Source organism: Sycon ciliatum, chromosome 9, assembly GCF_964019385.1.
Source record: "Sycon ciliatum chromosome 9, ocSycCili1.1, whole genome shotgun sequence".
NCBI lineage: Eukaryota > Metazoa > Porifera > Calcarea > Leucosolenida > Sycettidae > Sycon > Sycon ciliatum.
The window spans coordinates 17,757,118-17,779,564 of record NC_088651.1 but is presented as its reverse complement, the minus strand read 5'-3'; the positions used below and the strand labels follow the sequence as shown (position 1 = coordinate 17,779,564).

General features: G+C 47.5%; 2 long non-coding RNA genes across 2 annotated transcripts in view; both read right to left on the bottom strand.

Annotated features, from left to right (window-relative positions):
• Nucleotides 1–16,657, bottom strand: part of LOC135825149 (uncharacterized) — a 24,329-nt gene extending 7,672 nt beyond the window's left edge. The window contains exons 1-2 of the long non-coding RNA XR_010555022.1: nt 16,605–16,657; nt 7,702–8,022 (exon numbers count right to left, since the gene is read on the bottom strand). This is a non-coding gene — a long non-coding RNA (uncharacterized LOC135825149). The remainder of the gene's footprint in view (nt 1–7,701; nt 8,023–16,604) is intronic.
• Nucleotides 16,658–20,509: 3,852 nt separating this feature from the next.
• LOC135825148 (uncharacterized) overlaps nt 20,510–22,447 on the bottom strand; it is a 10,724-nt gene continuing 8,786 nt past the window's right edge. Inside the window, exons 2-3 of the long non-coding RNA XR_010555021.1 lie at nt 22,127–22,223; nt 20,510–20,583 (exon numbers count right to left, since the gene is read on the bottom strand). This is a non-coding gene — a long non-coding RNA (uncharacterized LOC135825148). The remainder of the gene's footprint in view (nt 20,584–22,126; nt 22,224–22,447) is intronic.

The following is a 22,447-nucleotide window of genomic DNA, read 5'->3' as shown; positions in this document are numbered from 1 at the left end:
AGATAATCGTGAAAACAACAGTACATGCTTGTGTGACCCGTGCAATCATTCCTTGCCAAATTTGAGGCCAGAAAGGTCCAAGAACAGAGAAATAGAAATACAGCCAGGTTTTACCAAATTAGGACAGGTATGCCATTGCAAAATGTATGCAGAAGCAGACCCAACCCAGATTTTTAAAGGTTTTAAGTGGGTTTTTGATCCTCAATTCGGCCAAAATCAGACTTTCAAAAGCCAGATATTCCTATTCCTATTTCAATCCTATTTACTCGGATGGAGAGCCAACAGTAAGCGAGACCAAGACCGAATTCTTGCATCTGACATCAACTTCAGACTCCTGGCAGTCCAGCAGGCAGCTAGGGTCCCTCATTGGCGACAGTGAGGACCTGGAGCGGAGGAAAGACCTCGCTTCGAGTGCATACGGCAGGATGTATAGCCTCTGGCTGAGGCGTGGGAAGGTCAGTGAGCAGAGGCGCATCCGCCTGTATAATGCCCTGGTTCTGCCCATTCTTTTGTATAACTGCGGCGCATGGGGGCTCACGGCAGCACAAGCAGAATCGCTTAACGTTTTCCACCGGAAGCAGCTCCGACGGCTCATTGGCATAGTCTACCCAGCCAGGATATCAAATACTGAGCTGTATGAGAGGTGCAACACGGAACCACTATCTGACATCGTGGACAGGAGAAGATGGCAGCTAACCGGCCATATTCTCCGTATGGACAGGGATGCGCTGCCATGGATCGCGCTGACGGGCTATTTTGCGGGAGATGCCAAGGCTGGGCGTGGACGTCCAAGGACATCCATTGCGACGCGCATCACAAGCGACTTACAGAGGAGGAACATCGACTTGAAGCGCAGCAGTCAGCTGGGGAATGTGAGGGCCATCGCTCTGGACAAGCCTACATGGAGAAATCTGGCCGACAATCCATGATCTGGCGTCACAGGTCATCAGTGCGCCGTGTTAATAATTACCTTGATAATGGAATTTGATCATAGGAGATAGGACAGAAGCGGAACGTATAATTATACCCACATAATTATATTATTACGCGTGCTGTGGTATTATTATTATTATTAGAGCCAGAGATAAATCTATAGAACGGAAAGGGGTCAAGGAGCTACAAATTACGCTATAATGTTCACTAACACCATGGCTGTTGGAGTGCGCATCCAAGTGCTAAAGCTGATAGCCAGTTAGGGCGCGTTCAGACTACCGATGCAAAAGGGACCGATTGAGAAATTTTCAAGATGATTTGATCGTGTGACGTTGGTAGCACGCTACAAGCGGAAACTTTTTACTGCCGCGACTGCTGCCGCAGTGAAACTTTTTCAGCAGTAAAAAGAGTGCTCAGGCTGGTAAAAAGGGAAAATCCCTTCTCAGTACTGCGGTGAGAGCTCCAAAACTTACGTACCGGTAACGTTAGTTGATCGGTAGTGCGAATGTCCTTCACAGCTATCGCCATTTACAGTTTGACAGGATTCACGGTACCGTATTTGCCGGAGTATAACGCGCACCGGAGTATAATGCGCCCCCCCCCCATTTTTAAGCAATGTTTTTTTGCAATTCAAGGTATATGCGGAGTGTAATGCGCAGCCTAGATTTGAGTGCAGTATTAAACATAAAGACATAACTATAGTGCGACCATTGTCACAAAGAGTGCATTCAGATGGCTTGCGCAGGGTCAAAGGTGGCACACTTCGTAACAGTTTGATGCATTGCCCTACTTTTCGAAGTATATGTTCATTTTTTTCATATTCGGAGCGTAGTGCGCACCAGCGATTTAGGGCCAGAAGTAGTACCTCCAAAGTGTGCACTATACTCCGGCAAATACGGTAGTCTGAACGCACCCTTAGTTGTAGAACGTCAGTACAGTCGGTCAGTGTCGTGCAGTGTTATCGCATGAGCTGATTTTTTAGTAGCTGCTGGTGGTGTTAGTGGACAGTATAGCATAACTTGTAGTTTCTTGATCCTTTTTCCTTTCTATAAATCAAGACTATTTTTAATGACTATTCCTATTTCCTATTTCCTATTTCCTATGATTGGACTGAAATGATTTTTTTCTAGAGCACTACATTATTCACGCGATCCACATCACCAGGAATATACACTTGCTGAGACACATCATTTTCAGCAAAACAAACACATCGTACGACAACAGGTAGCAGCAGCTGTGAATCTGATTGACGATGCTAGTCAGAAGTGCCTCATGAGTGTCATTTTCTAAAAGCTGTTAACAGACCTCAGCTGTATGTTTGTTCCCCCAGTGGTCTGTATCCCTAGTGTTTTTTTGGAGTGATTCAGCAAACCTTCATTGCCAACTGAAGCTCAACTGATAAGGTGGGTGCTGACTATTGAGCACTGCTATCTTGGAGGTTGGCCGAGTGGAGGGTTTTTCGGAGAGCAAATGTGTGCACAGCGAACGTGTAAGGCTTATTTTGGGTTCATGTGTGTGTGTGTCTGTTGATTTGTGTGTTTGTGTGTGTGGGGATGTGTGTGTGGCGGCATACAGTCTCAAACACAGCCGCAGTGAAGTGAGGTCCCCTGTCACTCTGCACCACCTTCGGGATATCGACACTGCACACCCAGCGGTCGCATAACACGCTAGCCGTCGTAGTTGTCGAGCAATCTTTAGTCGGCACCAAGACGGCATAACGTGACAAAACGTCCTGCATTGCGAGCACATAGCAGTATCCCTCTGGGACTGACTCTTGGAATGGACCAATGAAGTCTATCTGCACCTGTTCACCAACGGTCTCCGGAATGCTTGGCTGTTGGGGAGGAGGAATCTCCGGTCTCCTGACCCGCTTGTGCAGCTGGCACATTTCACAACCTCTGACGTACGTTCCTCCGTCCTCGGCAATAGTCGGCCACCAAATCACATCTAGGATACGTGTCCACGTTCTGTTCCGTCCCATGTGTCCACTCAGAGGTGAGTCATGAACCGCCGCCAAGCAGGGCCGCCGCATCTGCTGGGGAATGACTACCACTTTCATTTGTTTCCGCCCCAGAGGCAGTGCCTCCATAGACCGGCCCTTGAACTCAATGTAGCGAAGGGTTCCATCTTGGCCCACTGTCAGCCTGTCCCTTCTCTTGTATATCCTTGGCTTCTTGGCTCGCATCCAGGCATAGCGGTTGAGCCGTCATGATTGCCTCACGGACTGGGCCAACTGCCGAGCAGGTGCATTGTCCAGCCACAATCTCTGGGGCTGAAAACATAGGCGATAGGTGAATCATCCCATCTCCTTTCTCTTCTTGAATAGAAACTGCCAATACTTGCAACGTCGCCGCCAAATCACCATGTCCGATGCGAGACAGGTAGTCCGCCATGCTCAATTCTGGTGACTTGCCCGGTCTGTGGACAATGTTGAACTTGAACTGCTGCAAGTACTCCAGCCACCTTGATCTTCACCTGTAAACATCGTCCATCTCCATGGAACGAAGCCATTTGAGTGCAGTGTGATCTGTGACCAACTCAAACTCACGGCTTGACAGGTAGATCCGAAAACTCCTCACCGCCAGCACGACAGCCAGAAGCTCACGATCCGTTGTGCCATAGTTCCTTTCTGCCGCCGACAGAGTGTGGTGGTGAAATGCCACTGGCTGCAGCCCGCCATCCTTGCTCCTCTGTGCTAGCATCGCCCCAGTACCGACGGCCGATGCATCCGTCACAAGTACAAACCGACGACGGAAATCAGGCAAATGCATTACCGGTGGGGAGGCAACCTGTTGCTTTAGCTGCTGGAATGCTTTCTTGGCTTCCGCATTCCAGACCAGTTTCTGTGTAACTCCAGACAGTAAGGTGTGAAGAGGTTTGGCGATCTCAGCCATCCGAGGGATCCACCGTTGGACATATGCGAAACTGCCCAGAGCCTTCCGCAGCATGTTCTTAGTGTCTGGAAGAGGTGTAGTCAGGAGGGCTTCCACAAGGGCCTTGCTGATGAATATCTTTCCATCGGCCAGAGTGTGACCAAGGAACTCGATTTCCCTGACGCGGCTCGTGCACTTTGCCGGATTCAGCAGTGCGCCAGCGTCGCGTAGCCGTTGCAGTACCTCATGCAAGCGCGCCGTGTGCTCTTGCCATGTTCTCCCCCATACGAGGATATCATCTAAGTAACAGAGGGCCGTTGTCCACTCAGCATTTCCGATTACCGCCGACATCAGACGCTGAAATGACGATAGTGCCCCACACAGACCGAATGGCGTCCCTTGTCCAGTCCACTCATACTGGCCGTCTAGTGTTACGAATGCAGTCTTCTCGGAATCCTCCATCCGCATGGGCATCTGGTGGTAGCCAGACTTAAGATCGAGAAATGAGAAGAATCCAGCTTCGGACAAGTTGTCGACCAGGTCATCGATCCTGGGCAGTGGGTGGTGCTGTCCGATGGTAGCTTCGTTTAGGCGACGGTAGTCGATCGCCAGCCGTATCTTCCCGTTCTTCCTGCGTGCCGCCACTATTGGTGCGGCCCATGGTGACACCGATGGGCGAATCAGGCCCTGCTTCTCCAGATAGTCAACTTCCTTATGCACCTCTTCACGCACTTCAGGATGCAAACGTCTTGGTCGTGACTTTGCAGGTGTCGCTCCAGGCTTTAGACGAATCTCATGACACACTTGGTCACGAATAGTCAAGATGATATTACCAGGATGGTCAGTGAATTCAGCGATCTATTCCGGGTAGAGGGCGACAAGTTACCATCATCTTTGTGTGGTTGGCTAGCCTTTGGATCCATTTCATACCCTGATACGTGCCGCTGCGATTTCCGTACTTCCGTCTTGGTATGTTGTGTCGCATCCCTCGATCCTGGCAAGGTAGTTTCAAACCTCGGGTCCAGCGCAGCGACCTTGGTGCCCTTTCTCAGTACCTCCTCCTCCCGGTTCAGGTTCATCATCCTTAGCTGTGTTGTTGTCTTTGTTCCCAGTTGAAGGAGACAACACATTGCCTGGACTGGACGGTATGTCTCGCTGCTGACAGGCTCCACCAGGTACTCTGGCCATGGCTCGGCATTCTTCATCTCGCATGCCACCCACACCTCCCGTCCAGGTGGCAAGACAACATCTTCCGCCACTCCTGCCAGTGCCGAGCCAGCCGGAGACGCTTTAGGTCGGTAGATCCTCTGTAGCGCAACCTTGCATTGTGGCTTACCGAGGGACAGTTCACCAGTCTCCCAGTCCCACGCCTGGTGGCCCAGTCTGCTCAAGAACTCAGCACCTGCTAGGATGGGCACGATCAGGCCTCGCACGACGTGAAATGGGTGGTGTGTCAGGGTGACTCCTCCAATTGTGACTGTCCAGTACACCAGCCCATAAAACTTTACTGCAGTTCCATCGACGCCGCGTGTAGGTGCAGCCACCGGTCGACCATCGCCCTGAACCTCACTCCGTTCTATTTCAGTAGAGCTGATAAGACTGATTTCAGCACCGGTGTCCAGCAGCATGCTAACTTCAGTCTTCTCAAGTTTGACCCGTACAAAGGGACTCCTTCGCAAAGCGGTTGCTGTGAATACTTCCTCTGTGGAGAACATTGCCCTGCTGCAACCCTCTCGGGCCACAGCAGGGCTCAGTGAACCCTGCTGCGTCTGCTTTGGCCTCCAGCTTGTGTTCTCCTTCTGCAGCTTGCTACATGCGTGCCAGCCGCCTCGGTGGTTTGACGTCCTGCAGTAGTGGCACAGCCAGTTTCGGCCACTCCCTGGCGTTGGCCTACGTCCGGTCTCGGTACGACTACACTGCGCTGTCAAGGACGCCACTTGCGTCTTCAAGTCCTCCAAATCCTTCTGCCCCGGCCAAGTTGATGATGATGCTGCCATCACAGAATCACTCATTGCACCGCTTGCTGCTGCTGCTTCCCAATGACCCTGGAGATGATTGGCCTTTCTTAGTACTGCCTGGTATGACCGTAGCTGATCCTGCTCATCAAAAAGGCCGAACACCAGCAGTTCCTCTCGTAGGCGGTTCGACTGTACGGCTCGCATAAACCTAAACAAGACACGTTCTCGTCGAGCTTCCAGGTCATTGGTTGGGAACGCGACTGCCGCTAGTTGTTGTAGGCGAGAAAGATACTGATCCAGAGATTCTCCCTCTTGCTGCCGACTCTCCTCAAACTCACTTAGTGTACGCAGCGCGAGCTTTAGTCCTGCCGTATCGGCCGTGGAGTGCCTCCATCATCTCCTTATCATCTTCCAGAGGTTTCCTGTTCTCCTCCTGAGACAGCCACACCAATGGTTCGCCCCTTAGCTGGGCCAGGACCTTTTGTGCGCGAAAACCTTGTTGTCCGACCACAGCTTAGCTTCCGCATTTGTGTCCTCCAGCAATTCATTCAGCTCCCTTGCATTGGTATATGCGCACTGAAAAGCTAGCCAGTTTTCCAATGACGTTCCACAATCACCGAACACCAGCTTCAGCCTCTCGGCCATCTCCTAGTCCAACCACTTAAGACTGGTCCGAACCTGCTGCCACCAGTGTTACATCGGCAGTACGTATATTTAATCAGAAGTAGGTAGTCAACTGAACAGGCGGTGAACCCAAAGTAAACTTATAACTACAATTGATGGTGTGAGAGTGTGCAAGTGATAATGGAGTGAAGCATGCCAGAGTTATAACGCAAGTAACATCAATGCACACTGTATGGTGGTGCTGCCACCTCACAGTGGCATACATGTGCATGCAGTCATACACAACTGCTAATAAATGATCAGCAACAGTGCCAACATGAAGGTGACACTATTATATCTATCACTAGCACCAATCAAGTCCTACATTCACACCAAACTCAGTCACTGTCACTTGACACCATATCAGGTGTGTGTGTGTGTGTGTGTCTGTGTGTGTGTGTGTGTGTGTGTGTGTGTGTGTGTGTGTGTGTGTGTGTGTGTGTGTGTTTGTGTACTTATAGTGGACCTATACAGCAGACTGTTCATCTGGTTTGTGATATTTCCTTCCTCTGTTTGTGAGTCCCTTTCCATCAATATGGCAGCTTGTTTTGATTTCCTTTTTTCAATTCATTTTGCTGTACTTCCTGTTTTGTTTGCACCACTGCCCCTCACCTTGCGCTCAGTTCTCTGAGTGGAGGGCGGCGTGACCCCAAGGGGTAGCTGATTGATAGTAGTAGTAGTAGTAGTAGTAGTGTGTGTGTGTGTGTGTGTGTGTGTGTGTGTGTGTGTGTGTGTGTGTGTGTGTGTGTGTGTTGCTATGGCTTCTGCTGTAGCATCGCTATCATCGCCTCTGGCGATGGGCGTCCAATGGTCAATGGTCAATGGTGTGTGTGTGTGTGTGTGTGTGTGTGTGTGTGTGTGTGTGTGTGTGTGTGTGTGTGTGTGTGTGTGTGTGTGTGTGTGTGTGTGTGTGTGTGGCAGTGGGATTGATGTCTCCCTTCAAAAGATCGTGTTGTAGGCGGTTTCCGGGTGCACTGCGGTGGACAGACTTGGGTTCCTTGACTAGGTAAGGCTCATTATAATCCTGTATAAGAGCCTTCCAAGGAGCCCCAAATCATCAAGACTGGTTAAGTAGAAGCAATGTTATGATGGAAAAATCCAAGAATGCATACTCAACGTACAGGAATATTCATCTGGTGGCCCGGTGGAGACCCGGATGGTTAATTGAATCTCTATCAGGTTCACTATGTCATTAACAGAAACCTAAAATAATTACGTAGAGTGCCAAAGTTTGGCATCATTCCACAGGAAGAAAGAAATATTTTCGTACTTACCCACAATGTTGAGTTGAAAGGTTTCTGTAGAGTTTCCTGAATCCACTATTCTGCAATGGTACAGTCCAGAATACGATGTGCTCAGAACAGTATGTCGGGAATTAATGGGGAAAAAAATATAAAAAAATCCGTCGATAGTTGTGTCTAACAAAACAATACTGCCCGTAGTCTGCTCCAGTCGAAGGGTTGAAGATTCCCATGCGTATCCATTACAAGAAGGTAAGAAATTATAAACATCGGGTGTAGGTTGTCCATCTCCGAATGTCACCGTGAATGGTGCTGTTTGTTGTGTGTTGAGCGCATTCAGAGCAACGTGCTGACCTGCATTGGGAAAAGGGAGGGGGGGGGCGGGGGGGGGGGGGGGAGGGTAGAGGACAAACAAAGAAGCACAATGTCACACACAGTGCGACAATGCCAGATACTCACTGCAACTACACAACATTGGTCGAAGACCTGACAATGCCATCATGCTGCTGCAGGTGAGTTGGCGTTTGATATCATTTCTGGTACACACGCACGCATGCCGATGGACTTCTCGTGTGCTCTGGATTGCAGTCGCGAGTCAGTCAAGTGTCAAGAGAACTCGGCGAAATAGCGCGAGCTCCAGTGTGGGAGCAAACCCATTCCTAAATATTCATCGCCAAAGTCGCAACCACTATTTCGTACTGTTGTGCCCAACGCGGGCTTGCAACTAGCTGGTTTGAAGGTGACAGCGTTGTGAATGACCGAGCGTCCTCACCGTCCAGGAGTTGTTCTCACCGTCCAGGAGCGACACTGACTCACGCTGCTATCTGGTGTTCACGAGGTGTTTGTCGTGCCGGAACGGAGCGTCTCTGTAAGTTTGCATCCCTGGTGATGTCTGTGCCAGGAGAGCACTATATAAGTGGTGCTTTTCAGCCACTCAAGCTCAGCTGATGAGGGGTGAATTCCCCGAAACACTGTGTATTGAGCAGGGAGTGTTGCTTTCATGCAGGTTTGCCGAGTCGAAGGTTCGATGGACTTCTCGTGTGCTCTGGATTGCAGTCGTGAGTCAGTCATGTGTCAAGTCAACTCGGCGGAATAGTTCGACCTCCAGTGTGGGAGGAAACCCATTCCTAAATTATTATTTATTATCAAACCTTTCCCTCAAACCAGTGAATATTATTATTAGTCTCTATATTTGCTGGCCTCAAGCGAAGGTCCCTGGCTCAAGTCCTGCTGGTGACAGTCAATTTTTTCTTTAGACTTTTCCTGTTTGCATCTTTCCCTCAAACCAATGAGTAGTCATCAGTTTCCAATTGTGTTGTTATTATATTATTATTATTTATTCTTCTTTTACTAGGGAATTCCCAACAGGCGTCAGTGCAGTTGACACGTCGTGTGCTTTTAGGACTGCCTGGATATACCGGTAATTACATTAATTTTCGGTTTTATCTATTCTGCAGTTGCATGCGTGTGTTCACCTCAATGACCTCGCTCGTTTCTGGTTTCTTTTGTCTGTTTGCCTCATGGGCTAGCCAAGCTTGCTTGCTGATGCCAACGCCGACAGACTTATTATAATAATAATAATGGCTTCTATCATCATTCACGACATGCCTTCGTTTCTTGTTGCATCAATATAATTACTTGTGGTCCAAATAGGGACAACACAATGTAATAGTTATGAATAGCAGGAAAACCCAACTTAGGGCGCTGGGTAGTGTGTGTTGTAGCATCAGTTGTGGTATGCCCCATCACTAAAGAACAACTTATCTAATGCCAACATCAGCTGGAAGAGACGTAAAAGAGCAAAGTGTTTGATGTGTAATGATGGATGTCCTCTGCTCACATGCATAAGCAGTGAGTGGTCTTCACTCGCGTCCTGGGACCCACAAATACAAACCAGCATTATGGTCCTTCAGAGATACATGCAAGCAAAGAAATACAGGAAAGGTAACGGAAATCGTTCCGAAGCCTAGCCAGCGATTGTATGCACACACGTGGCAAGTGCAACAGCAAGCAACGTGGAAGGCACAGAGGCACAAAAGTGGAAAATGCAACTCTACAAATGCCAGAATAGAAGGCTCCATGAATATGATCACTTCTCAAATGCTTGAGACTTGGATTTACAAATGCTACCACACAAATGATTATGTACATGCAAAGTTGGTTGCTCCTCACACTAGAGGTCAAGCTTTTCAGCCGACTTGACTGTACATTTCACTGACATCCAGACACTTGACTGACTCACAACCGCCATCCAGAGCAGAGAAGAAGTCCTTCGAGCCCTCCACTCGGCAAACCTACAAGAAAGCAGCACTCCCTGGTCAATACACAGTGTTTCGAGGAATTCACCCCTCATGCAGTTGAGCTCGAGTAGACTGATGAACGTGGTGCTTAGCGACCAACATTCCTCTAAAATCGTCGCCAAGGTCGCTACCAATGTAATTGTACATGAATATCATTATTTAGTGGCAGATTTCATTTTGCGACACTCCGGGCAGGTCCAGTTCTTGCGCTTTGGCTTACTCTTGAGCTGCAAACAAGCCATGAGGAAGAAACGAATACTGCAATCATTGTTGGAACATCGCAGTACCTCGCCAACCTTCACAGACTTGCAGTAACAAAACTCCGGAGGGCTTTCTTGATCCGCAGTAGGTGTTGTACTGGCAGCACCAAGTGGTTTCGAGGCTGAGGTAGCCGCTGAAGATGCATCGGTTGGAAGAGTGGAGAACGCTTTAGTGAACCATTTCCAGGGCTGCCACACTTGGAGGGAGAAAAATCGGACGGGGGTTCGGTGGTGTCCCCGTGAGCATAATTGTAGGGAAATGGCTTGCTGTTGGGGCCGCAGAACACATTTTTAACTGTCCACACACATTATTATTATTATCTTTATTCTCACAATGGCCGTAGCCAATAAGAGAGAGACAGTACTATGTGTTATCAATCAGAGTGGGTGCAATAAACCGGGAGAAACAGTGGCTAGTGGCAGCCGTGGTTTGGGTGCTTCATTTTTAAAAGTAAAGACGAGGAGGGAAGTATATCCATTGCAAGGGCAGGTAGGCGATAGACCTTCATTAAAATACTATACCTAGGCTGGGCTACAGCGGGGGTTGGAGCATGTGCAAATTGATGATACGATGATCGGGGTAACTTCTCTTTTGAATGCATTTATTTCTCGGAGGGAGTAACAGTGCGGTGGCAGGTGGTTGTACTGAGTGCATGCGGAGTACAAGGGTGAACGTTAAAGGGGGGTGGAGTGGGTGGTGGGGAGGGCAAAAACTCGATGACGCCTCAATTCTCGGCTTGGTGGCTCGGTGATGTAGCCTGAGGTCGCAAGCTGGATGTGTGGTGGGGATCGTTTGACAGGGATGGTGTGTGCAAAGAGTAGCTGCTTGAGCTTCCGGCGGGATGAGAAGGTTAGTCAAGTGGCGTGGTGGAGTAATGAACTGTGGTAGCAAGGACTGAAGAGGGGGAGTCGGAGGCAGAGTTTTGCTGACCGTCGTTGGAGATGTTCGAGGGTGTCTTGTTGCTGAACATCCATAGCTGACATAGCCAGAGAACAATATTCAATAACGGGGCATATATACGTGGTGCACAGTGCTGACAGGGCGGTAGGTGAAATACGTCCGCGAATCCGTCTCAAGAGGTGGAGAGTGCACGCAACTTTGCTCTCGATGTGCTGGATGTGGGCATTCCATTTCAGGTCGGCCTGAATGATGATACCCAGGTGTCTCTGGCTCTGGACTCTGTTCAGTGTTTTGCCTCTCAACGTTATTGTCAGGGGGAAGGCATCGCACAGTGTCATCACTACCGTCTTCGTTTCGTTGCACACATGCAAGCACGCGAGCATTATACACCTACATGTGCATGTACAATGACCGGCCAAACGCGACCTGGAAGCGCCGAATGGCCAACTGGACTAAAAAGCGCTCAAAATATAATATCCGGTTGCCCTTCTTTAGGAACAAAATCGGTCGGTTTTTCCGACAGGCGATGAAAAATGGGACAATTTCAGAAAAATCGGGGCAAATGGCAGCCCTGCACTTCCCAACAAGCTCTGGGAGAACAGCACACTGGAAGAATTTCTTGGCACCTGCTACCGCATCACGGATGAAAACTGTGTCTGCAGAGAAAACGTTCCACAAACAGCTGACCTTCATTCCACACAACAAAGTCACAGTATTGCACCTTATACACCAGCATCTGTAGCTGCACTTCTTTCAAATCTTTATTCTCCCGATAGCCAGTGGCCAATAAGAGATAATAGTGTAAGAAAGGAGAAAGACTGAGGAAGATTTGGGTGGGCAGAGCCTAGGGGTTAATGACTACTTAAGTGTACGGGCGGGGGTGGTCGCTACACGAGCATGCAGAGTTGTGCAACAGCAGGGATATCTGGGATTTGAAGAGAGTACGAGAAGGGATTTCGCGAAGCTGGGTGAGCAAGCAATTAAAGTAATCAAGGGCCTTGTGCAGGGGAGAATGGAGACAGCGATCAGTCCGCGGAGTTGGCAAGTGCCAAGTACGAGAGCGACGTAAATTATACGAAGTGTTGTTTGTTGTTGTTTTATTTTACTTCATCAGATTTACAGGCAAGGATGCCTTCTCACCGGCCAGGGGCCAGTTCCTAAAAATGATGAAGAAATTGTATGGATGGCTAATGATGAAGATTAACCTAATATCTAGGGTATGACAGACATACATTTTTATGAATTGATAGAAAATATGCCACGTTTTGTGAAAAATTATGAGAAATTATGAGTTTGTAGAATATTTCATGCAGAATATGGGGTGTTGGAGAATAGATAAAACAGAAAGGTCAGGTGGTGACAGAAAGTACATCAATATCGTCCCGTCTCAAATGTAACCTTAGATTCACAGTGCCATCCAGGCTTCGAATGTCAGCTGGAAGCATATTCCAGTAAATGCTGCCTATAAACTGTATCAGCGACCGCCCAGCAGGGCCGCGAACGAGAGAGCTTGGAAGCTCAGGGCCCTACGCTATGCTTTTTTTGCCTTTCTGACCTAGACAAAAAAGCATAGGGATGTTATAAATTCTTATAAGTTTCTACTTTTTGTTTTTAGACATAACCTGGGATTCGAGCCCGCACTATCGCCCTGCATGCATCTCCCGATACACTTCGCATACATACGAATTATTCCAAGTTGCTTCACGTTATAATCTTGTATTTGAAAGCCCTATTTGAATATGCATTGTGGCAAGCCGTCTTTGAATGTACGGTACGGTACGGGATAGGTACGGGACAGGTGCGGGACAGGTACGGTCGAGGGTAATACGACACCGTCTACCGCCTTGATGACGGCAAAAAAAGAAAAGGGATGTAGAAATTTTTCAATTCTCCTATTTTTTCAGGCATTACCTGGGATTCGAACCCGCACTATCGCCCCACATGCATTCCCCCATACACTTCGCATTCATACTCATTCTTCCAAGTTGCTTCACGTTATGATCTTGCGTTTGAAAGCCCTATTTGAATATTGCGGCCAGCTGTATGTGGCCAGCTGTGTTTGATGGTACGGTACGGCACGGGACAGATACGAGATAGCGCCAGGCGTGACACAAACACACCAAATTAAAGCTGTGTGGGCCCTGGCTAGCACCAGACGTTACTGAAGTAACGTCTTCTGCATAGCTACGGGAATAAAAGGTACTTGTAGAAGGTTTGGCCATGGGTGTTGCGACGAATAGCCTGATCTTGGTTGTTAAATTCAACGAAAACTTGGTAGTAGTACATGTGATCTTGCTTAAGAGAGCATGTCTGAGAATACCAAAGTATGTGTGCAAGTGGATCTCTCCGATTTCGCTCAAAATTTGCAGGTAGGTTCCCTTTGGGGTGTGGATCGACTGTGCAAAGCCCTTGAAAAAGTTTCTGAAGGGAACCTTGAAATTTGGATACCCCTCAAAAATGGCCGAAATATCACATTATTTATGGGTCTAGAAACGAGTCACGCCACAGCGTATACGAACAAGCTATGAACAAAACTCCATCAAGCCAACATTGCCTCACCTTAGAAGAGTTCCTGGAGCAGTACCGCTTAGCCACGCCAGCATCCCAGAAGACGAGGTCCATCACCCCCTGACGCCACAAATGGTCGTCTTGAAAATAGCCAATTTACAAGCGCTGGCAAAACAGCCAGCTACGTCCTCAATTGGCCAGAACTATACACAGGCAGATAGTAGAACACCTCTTCTAGCGCTGAGGACATGTCTCCCATCTTCCTTTTGGGGTTTTCTTGAAATAAACTTTTTTGAATTTTTCCACTCGACCATGCTGAAATACGGCCAAAGTCATACCTGCTCAGGAAAGCTCGCCCCTCCGCGACGTCTCCTCAGCAATTTCTACTCCAACACTACTCCCAAGGCCGCAGAACAAAGTATAGTGTTGACTCTGACAAGGAAAAGCAGCGGTGATCACTTGTCACTCCAAACGACAAGCTTCTCCTTGCGCCACCAATAATTTTTTGTGCGACTGTTGATGCAAAAGTGACTGAAGGCCTGAGCGCAGTTTTTGAATTTTATTGCAAGATGCACGGTGAGATCGCGTGCTCTGTGACGCAGGATGACGCTTCCTGCATCACGATACGCGGCCAACGATCGTGAAAGTGCCTGGAACGCTACTCGGAACAGACCATGATGGCAGAGGTAAGATGAGCTTCATTTCCTGCTTGAACTGCTGAGTACCCCAACAAACTGTCCTAGGAGTGTTGCAATGGCAGCAAGCCGTTGAAATATGCCCCGTACAGCATGGAGAGTTATTCGTCTTTCACACTTACCTCCTGCAATCCCGAACATAGTCCAACAGTAAAAGTCCCTTGTTTTCATGTCGATGCTCGACAAAAGCGGCTAGCTCGGTCCCTGTGTTGACTGGCACGCGAGTAGCACTGACTGCACGCACTTGTCGCGTGAACTGCATGAGAGACTTCTTACGTCATAAAGAATGTGATTTCATCATCATTTCACTGGTCTTCGACCTACATGGTCAGGGAAAGTCCCGGTTCGTAGGCCTACAACACTCCCAGCGTGTTCTTGAGCGCAGTAACAACACAAGTGGGATCACTTCCAGACCAACGGGCGTTCAAGGTGGGTAACAAGCGCACTTGACGAAGGTGACTCTGAAATCTCGTGAGCCGTGGGCCACGCGACTTGGCATTCTTGCGTCACAAGGCACGTGATTTCACCGTGCATCTTGCAATAAAATTCAAAAACTGCGCTCAGGCCTTCAGTCACTTTTGCATCAACAGTCGCACAAAAAATTATTGGTGGCGCAAGGAGAAGCTTGTCGTTTGGAGTGACAAGTGATCACCGCTGCTTTTCCTTGTCAGAGTCAAAACTACACTTTGTTCTGCGGCCTTGGGAGTAGTGTTGGAGTAGAAATTGCTGAGGAGACGTCGCGACGGGGCGAGCTTTCCTGCGCAGGTATGACTTTGGCCGTATTTCAGCATGGTCGAGTGGAAAAATTCAAAAAAGTTTATTTCAAGAAAACCCCAAAAGGAAGATGGGGGACATGTCCTCAGCGCTAGAAGAGGTGTTCTACTATCTGCCGGTGTATAGTTCTGGCCAATTGAGGACGTAGCTGGCTGTTTTGCCAGCGCTTGTAAATTGGCTATTTCCAAGACGATCATTTGTGGCGTCAGGGGGTGATGCACCTCGTCTTCTGGGATGCTGGCGTGGCTAAGCGGTACTGCTCCAGGAACTCTTCTAAGGTGAGGCAATGTTGGCTTGATGTAGTTTTGTTCATAGCTTGTTCGTATACGCTGTGGCGTGACTCGTTTCTAGACCCATAAATAATGTGATATTTCGGCCATTTTTGAGGGGTATGCAAATTTCAAGGTTCCCTTCAGAAACTTTTTCAAGGGCTTTGCACAGTCGATCCACACCCCAAAGGGAACCTACCTGCAAATTTTGAGCGAAATCGGAGAGATCCACTTGCACACATACTTTGGTATTCTCAGACATGCTCTCTTAAGAGAGCATGTCTGAGAATACCAAAGTATGTGTGCAAGTGGACCTCTCCGATTTCACTCAAAAATTGCAGGTAGGTTCCCTTTGGAGTGTGGATCGATTGTGGAAAGCCCTTGAGTCACGCCACAGCGCATACGAACAAGCTACGAACAAAACTCCATCAACCCAACATTGCCTCACCTTAGAAGAGTTCCTTGAGCAGTACCGCTTAGCTGCACCAGAATCCCAGAAGACGAGGTCCATCATCCCCTGACGCCACAAATGATCGTCTTGAAAATAGCCAATTTACAAGCGCTGGCAAAATGGCCAGCTACGTCCTCAATTGGCCAGGACTATACACCGGCTGAGGACATGTCCCCCATCTTCCTTTTGGGGTTTTCTTGAAATAATTATTTTTAGAATTTTTCCTCTAGACCATGCTGAAATACGGCCAAAGTCATACCTGCGCAGGAAAGCTCGCAGTGTGGATTTGCACAATCAATCCACACCCCAAAAGGAACCTGCCTGCAAATTTTGAGCGAAGTCGGAGAGATGCACTTGCACACATACTTTGGTATTCTCAGACATGCGCACTTAACTATTAATTTATAAGAAGAAATAAAGACCCGGGAACTACAAGTTACACTATATTGTCCACTAACACCACTAGTTACGTTACAATCAGCTCGTGCGATAACATTGCACGACACTGACCAACGGTACTGACGTTCTACACCTAACTTGCAATTAACTCTAGCACATCTTGGATGCGCACTCCAACAGCCTTCCAGCCTGGATGAGCTGATTGTAAAGTAACTGGTGTTGTGTGTTTACACTATAGTGTATCTTGAAATTTGAGAAGTTGATCACTATAGCCGGTATAGCCGCCAACCTTATAGGCGATATGGACTCTACTTTAAAGATGACATTGATGAGCCTGAAGTTTGGACTTTTTTCCAGCATTATCAATATAACATCTTACCCTTGCATCTAATCAGGATCAGGGGACTGAAGAGAAGCAAGCAGCCAATCAGGATACCTTCACAGCAGCATAAACAAGAAGAAATTGGGAAAATTGCACTCGACTCCTATGTCCACTAGAGTCACATGGTTAGGGAAAATTGGCAACCTGTTGTCAAATTACCAACATGTTCAACAAATCTCGATTTCCATGGTCGAGACTTGATGTTTTTGGGTCCTGAAACAAGCCGCACCCCTACAGAAGCCTGAATTACTGTAAATATACAATGGTTTGGCGCTGCAAAATTTAAGCATTTCACGATCGACAAAAAATATATTTTCGGCACGGGGCTAATACTAGAACATCAAAGCCGAAGTGCAAAAAATCATCAGCATTACTGTAAAACTCGGATGTTGAGCCATAAATAAATGTAGAAAAGAAAAGGACATATGGATACGAGTTAAGAGTAACTCTCCATCACTGAAACTGGATACTATATACAGTCAGAAAGTGCAATAACTAGGCACACAACTGACAGAGTACTGAGACATTCGACGTCCTGACACCTAGCTTCAACACATCTCCGTAGCGCTAACCGACAGCCTTCCAACTTGGAAGGTTCAAGGTTATGAAAAGACCAAAGAGGGGAAGGCAAGCGCAACGAAAACGAGCAAAAGCTACAATCCCAATGGAACAAATAATGTCGTGTTACTGGACGATGACGTCGAATGTCTCAGTACTCTGTCAGTTTTGTGCCTAGTTATTGCACTTTCTGACTGTATAATATAGTATCAAGTTACAGTGATGGAGAGTTACTCTTAACTCGTATCCATATGTCCTTTTCTTTTCTACATTAGGCCATCATTTTTATATCTATGTTTCGCGCCGTCCGCACGCATACGTTTTAATTTTTTCGGAGAAAAATAAAACAAATCGAACATGCACAGTGAGTGTACGATCGTGCGAGTCATCAGTGTGGACTGGTTGCATACGGCGAAGCTGGGATTCAGAATTGGCCCCGAGGCCAGCATTGGTAGATCGTTTGTTCTGCATCTGCGAGCAGAATTCTTTGAGCTTACACCAGACCGCATTGATCGCCTCAAGCTGAGAGGATGCGTCGTTTCGGAGCTCTTTGCACCGCTGCTGAAGGCTGAGTACAATAATCCAGCGAAGCATGGGCACCAACGGTTGCCTCCACTGTCCAAAGTGAATATTTACTCTTGCTGAAAACCCAAAATTTGATGCTTTGATGTACGATTTTTCTTTCGAATGTACACCATACACGAGCTATTGACAATAGTCAATAGGTTAATTAGCATGTACAGTGCTAATCACCTCTGATGAGCCTTTTTTATTATTTTGCAACTTTTTATTTCTTTCCACCTCTCGCATATGATTATGGAAGTTGAACTGGCGCGAAACATAGATATAAAAAATGATGGCCTTACTGTAAAAGCAGACATTTGGTTGTGTAAAATTTTCGGCACTCTCCAAAATCGGCAGTTCGGTGGAGGGGAAATTTTGGGTAAAACCCGTTTTCCAGGTAAGTGTACTTGTACTACATGATATGTACCGGTAGTACCGAAATGTTCGGTGTGTTCTATTTTCAGTAAACATTGTCGGCACCGAAGTTACCGAAAATAAAACACTACTGAAAATGTCTGCTTTTACAGTAGGTGTTTGTGCTCGATGCCGAATATGGTCGAAACAAAATAGTGGCCAATTTTTGTACATTTACAGTAGCAGAGCGGCAGATATGAGTTAACTTTTAAGTCTCAGCGGAATTGTCCTCGCTGTGGTGATGGTGATGTGAGTGCAGAGTTTGGATCGGCCAAGAGCGTAATGTGGTGATGGTGGTGTGGTGCATTGGATTCCATAATGGCCGGGTCGTCGCTACTTCTTCTCAACTTCAAATGCGCCGTAGAGCGACAGTGAAATTACAAGACAAGCGGGATGGTTTATCAACATCAAATGCTAGATCAAAATTTATCAGCATCGGACGCAGCACAGCCCTGACCAGTGGCGGATCCAGGACTTGGCCGAAGAGGGGGCCCAAGGTATCCGCCCCCCCCCCCCCCAAAACAAAACAACAAATACAACAACAACAAAGTCCTGAAGCTGTGAAGAGCAGTTGTTATTAGGGTCCGGCGGATTCTGCCGGCAGAAAAATTGACAGAATTCGGTACTTTTTCTGGTAAGTTTTATGGATGTTTGGTATGTGGATAAAAATACTATAGTATGGAGCAGAATTCGAGGAATTGCCCGCCATAAGGTTTGTATGATTCTGCCAATTTCACTGCTTTTCGAGCAGAATATGCCACCTTTTCGAGCAGAATCCGCCGGTTTCTAGTTTTATTCCATTCTCACGACATTTTCAAACTGCACTGGAACATTTCCACTCGACAGCGGCCGCGACGGACCTTTGGACGGCTCTCCAACGCGAGCTCTCTTATCTACCGGTCCACTGAAGAACGACCTGATGTCAGACCCTTTCCTCTTCATCTCATATCTGAAGGTAACCCGTTGGCTACAAGCGAAGTAGAGAGCTAGAGAGCGTATACTTGTAGTTTCTGACAATTGAAAAAGAAAAAAGGAAGGACGAAGTCGACAGCACCGTGCACCAAACAGGACTTCAGCCCAACGCGATCGCTGCACTATGTACCAGGCCCTGCATTTTTGGCACGTTTTTCACATGTTTGAAGTGCGGCCGTGTCCTCAGGTCGCAGTGCGTACAGTAGTTGTACACCGGTACACAGCGCGCTGACTAGTACAGACTCATGCTCGGTGCGTGACACCATGTACCGGAGTGATCGGACACGTATAAAAGTACCCAGCACGCGTGACCCACTTGACACGCCAAGTAATTTCGAGCGCTCATTCTACAGTCTACTGTAATCCTAGACCAAGGTCGAAATTTTCAAAGGGGGGGCCCAGGCCCCCTGGGCCCCCCCCTGGATCCGCCACTGACTGACTGGAGTGAATGCCCCATGGGCCTCTCGGTGTGTGAAGTGGCTGATTTGCTGTGGAAGATGCTGACTGAAGGCACAGGCAACACCAGTGTATGTGTTCAATGGGTATGGTGGGGTGGTGTGGCTGTGGGCGACGGGCTGGCAGGACAGTGATTGCCTCCACGATTCCACAATGGCCGGGTCGTCTTCACTTCTTCTCAACTGTTGGCCAGTGAGGTAAAATTATATTCCATACAATACAATACGATACAGTACAATAATACAAAAATAATGTCCTTGCCTTAATAGTGTGCTTGTGCTTAACTGCTTCGTGCGGCCGAATGTATGGTTGCCTGTAGAGCATATTACATAACTTTACAGCCTCCTATAGTACGCATTCTGTCCGACAGCAAAAGAAGAAGCTGCGGGTTTAGTTTTTCTCCACGTTATCAGCAATGACTACTGATCTTCAGCAACTTGGATCTCCTATCATACGCATCCTGTCCATGCTTTTGTAATGCTACCATAATGCTCGGGATAGCACTCGCTACTGATCTTCAGAAACTTGGCCTGACTCTCACTCACAATAAGACTGTTGTAATGGTCATCGTTTCCAAGCAGTCGCTGGTTTCTCCCATAATTTCATCATACTGTTGTACGACATGCTATACGACATTCTTATACCGAACAACACCGTATAAGCCCTATTTGAACATTGTGGCCAGCTGTCTTTGATGGTACGGTAAGAGACAGGTACGGGATAGTGCCAGGCGTGCCGATGGCACAAACAAACAAACAAACAAACACGGAATTAATGCTGTGCGGACCCTGGCTAGCGCCAGACATTACTGAAGTAACGTCTTTTGCATAGCTACGGGAACAAGTTATCCGTTTTGTCAAATTGTTTTTTAAATAATAATTGTTTATTTGAATTCACCACACAAGGCTCTTCAGGCTCGTTACAACCGACATGGACCTACCTGTAGAGCTGCTCAAAGTGGCCATGTTGGTATCCTTTAGTATTAAAGAACCTCGAGAATGATGAAGAAACCCTGAGGCAATCCAGAAATCACACATGGAGGTCAAGGATAGGGAAAGGATACACCCACACAAACGCATACACTTGCACACACACACAAAAACATGCACGCGCATGCAGAATGTCTGCTACCGGTTTTCAAATGACTTCTCCACAATTTCGCGTACGGAGAAAACAGCATCCATACAGCCGCGACCTGGTCGAAACCCACACTGAGATTCAGGGAGCTCACGGTTTGCAATCAACTGCAGGCGATTTTGTAACAGGCAACCACACAGCTTGCCAACATCTATCAAAGATATCCCGCGCCAATTGTCACACTTTGTCAAAGTGTGACACACACACACACACACACACACACATACACACACACACACCATTGGACCATTGGACGCCCATCGCCGGAGGCGATGATAGCAATGCTACAGCAGAAGCCATAGCCGCTTGTGCTGGGATTGCACCATTCAACAGCTTGAAAGGCTGAAGAATTGACTGCCACTGTTCAGCCTGGTCTACACCATACAGCTATGCAGTGGCTTTTTCTGGCCACTGAATCCATACTTTTTGGTCTTTTTATTTTTTTTTCCCGCACACACATCACACCACATACTCCGGCATGCACTGGCTGTTGGTAACAACCCAGGAGAATGAGAGAAAAGTCAGGGAGAGTCTGAAAAAGAGAAGAAAGACGTGTGTGACCATAATTGTCGGGAATCGAACCCGCAACCTATCAATTTGAAATAGCTGCACATACCACTGCACCATATGGCGCGCACACACACGCACACACACACACACACACACACACACACACACACACACACACACACACACACGCACACACAACACACACACACACACACACACACACACACACACACACACACACACACACACACACATACGCATACTTGCTTTGAAAGGGGAGGGAGAGACTCAAAAGAAATCTTGCAAAAATGACGACATGTGCCATTGAACGACCAGATTAAATGATGGCTATCAACAAGATGAACTATGCCGTCATTGCAATACAGTGAATGCACACATGTCAACTTCGAGGTGACCGGATTGTATTCATTTTTGACTTTTCCAGAAGCCATTGTCATTCAAGGGATTAGAAAAAATAAAGAAAATTAACCCCACGCTGATGCGATAATAGCTAAACATAATTAGTGTTTTAGCCAGGCCAAAATATTAGGGGGTGGGCATGGGAAACTGTTACCCCGTATCCTATTCGTCCACTTTCAAATATTATCTTGCCGTGCTAAATGCAACATATGGGGCGAATCCCTGACTTCTCTCCAGACAAATGTGCCTTTGTGAACCATTTAATAGTGATTTTTGACTGCATTTTCGTTGAGTTGCATGAAAACACACAACCCCGTATGCGCCTCCCTGCCCCCCCCCCCCTCTCCCCTCTTTGGCTTAAACCCTGATAACACCTGGGTCAGGATATGGCCACTGAAGTCACTGAGATCCATGCCCAGTGGTTCTGGGCGATGTTCCTCAGCGCCTGAAGCAATTGATTCATTTATTAAAATTACAAGTGTTCTTACCCGTGTGCAGAGATAAACTATGGCATCCAGCTGACTAGCTTCTTGCAGAGACTGAGGGATTTGGTTATTAATAAAACATTGGATCGTGTAAACTGTACTGGGAAAGTCAGCAAAACAAAAACCGAAAGAAATGATTATACATTCCAATCGCTGTCGGCATAAAATTGATATTTTGTGGAACTGCCTTCCACCAAGGCTCACATCGCAATATTCACATTGCTAGGTTCCCACTCCCATACGTTCTACAACCGTATCCAAGCTGGCCTGCATGCACTCTCGTACTCACCTTGTATCTCCTTTTGCTCCGTTGCCCTGGGTATC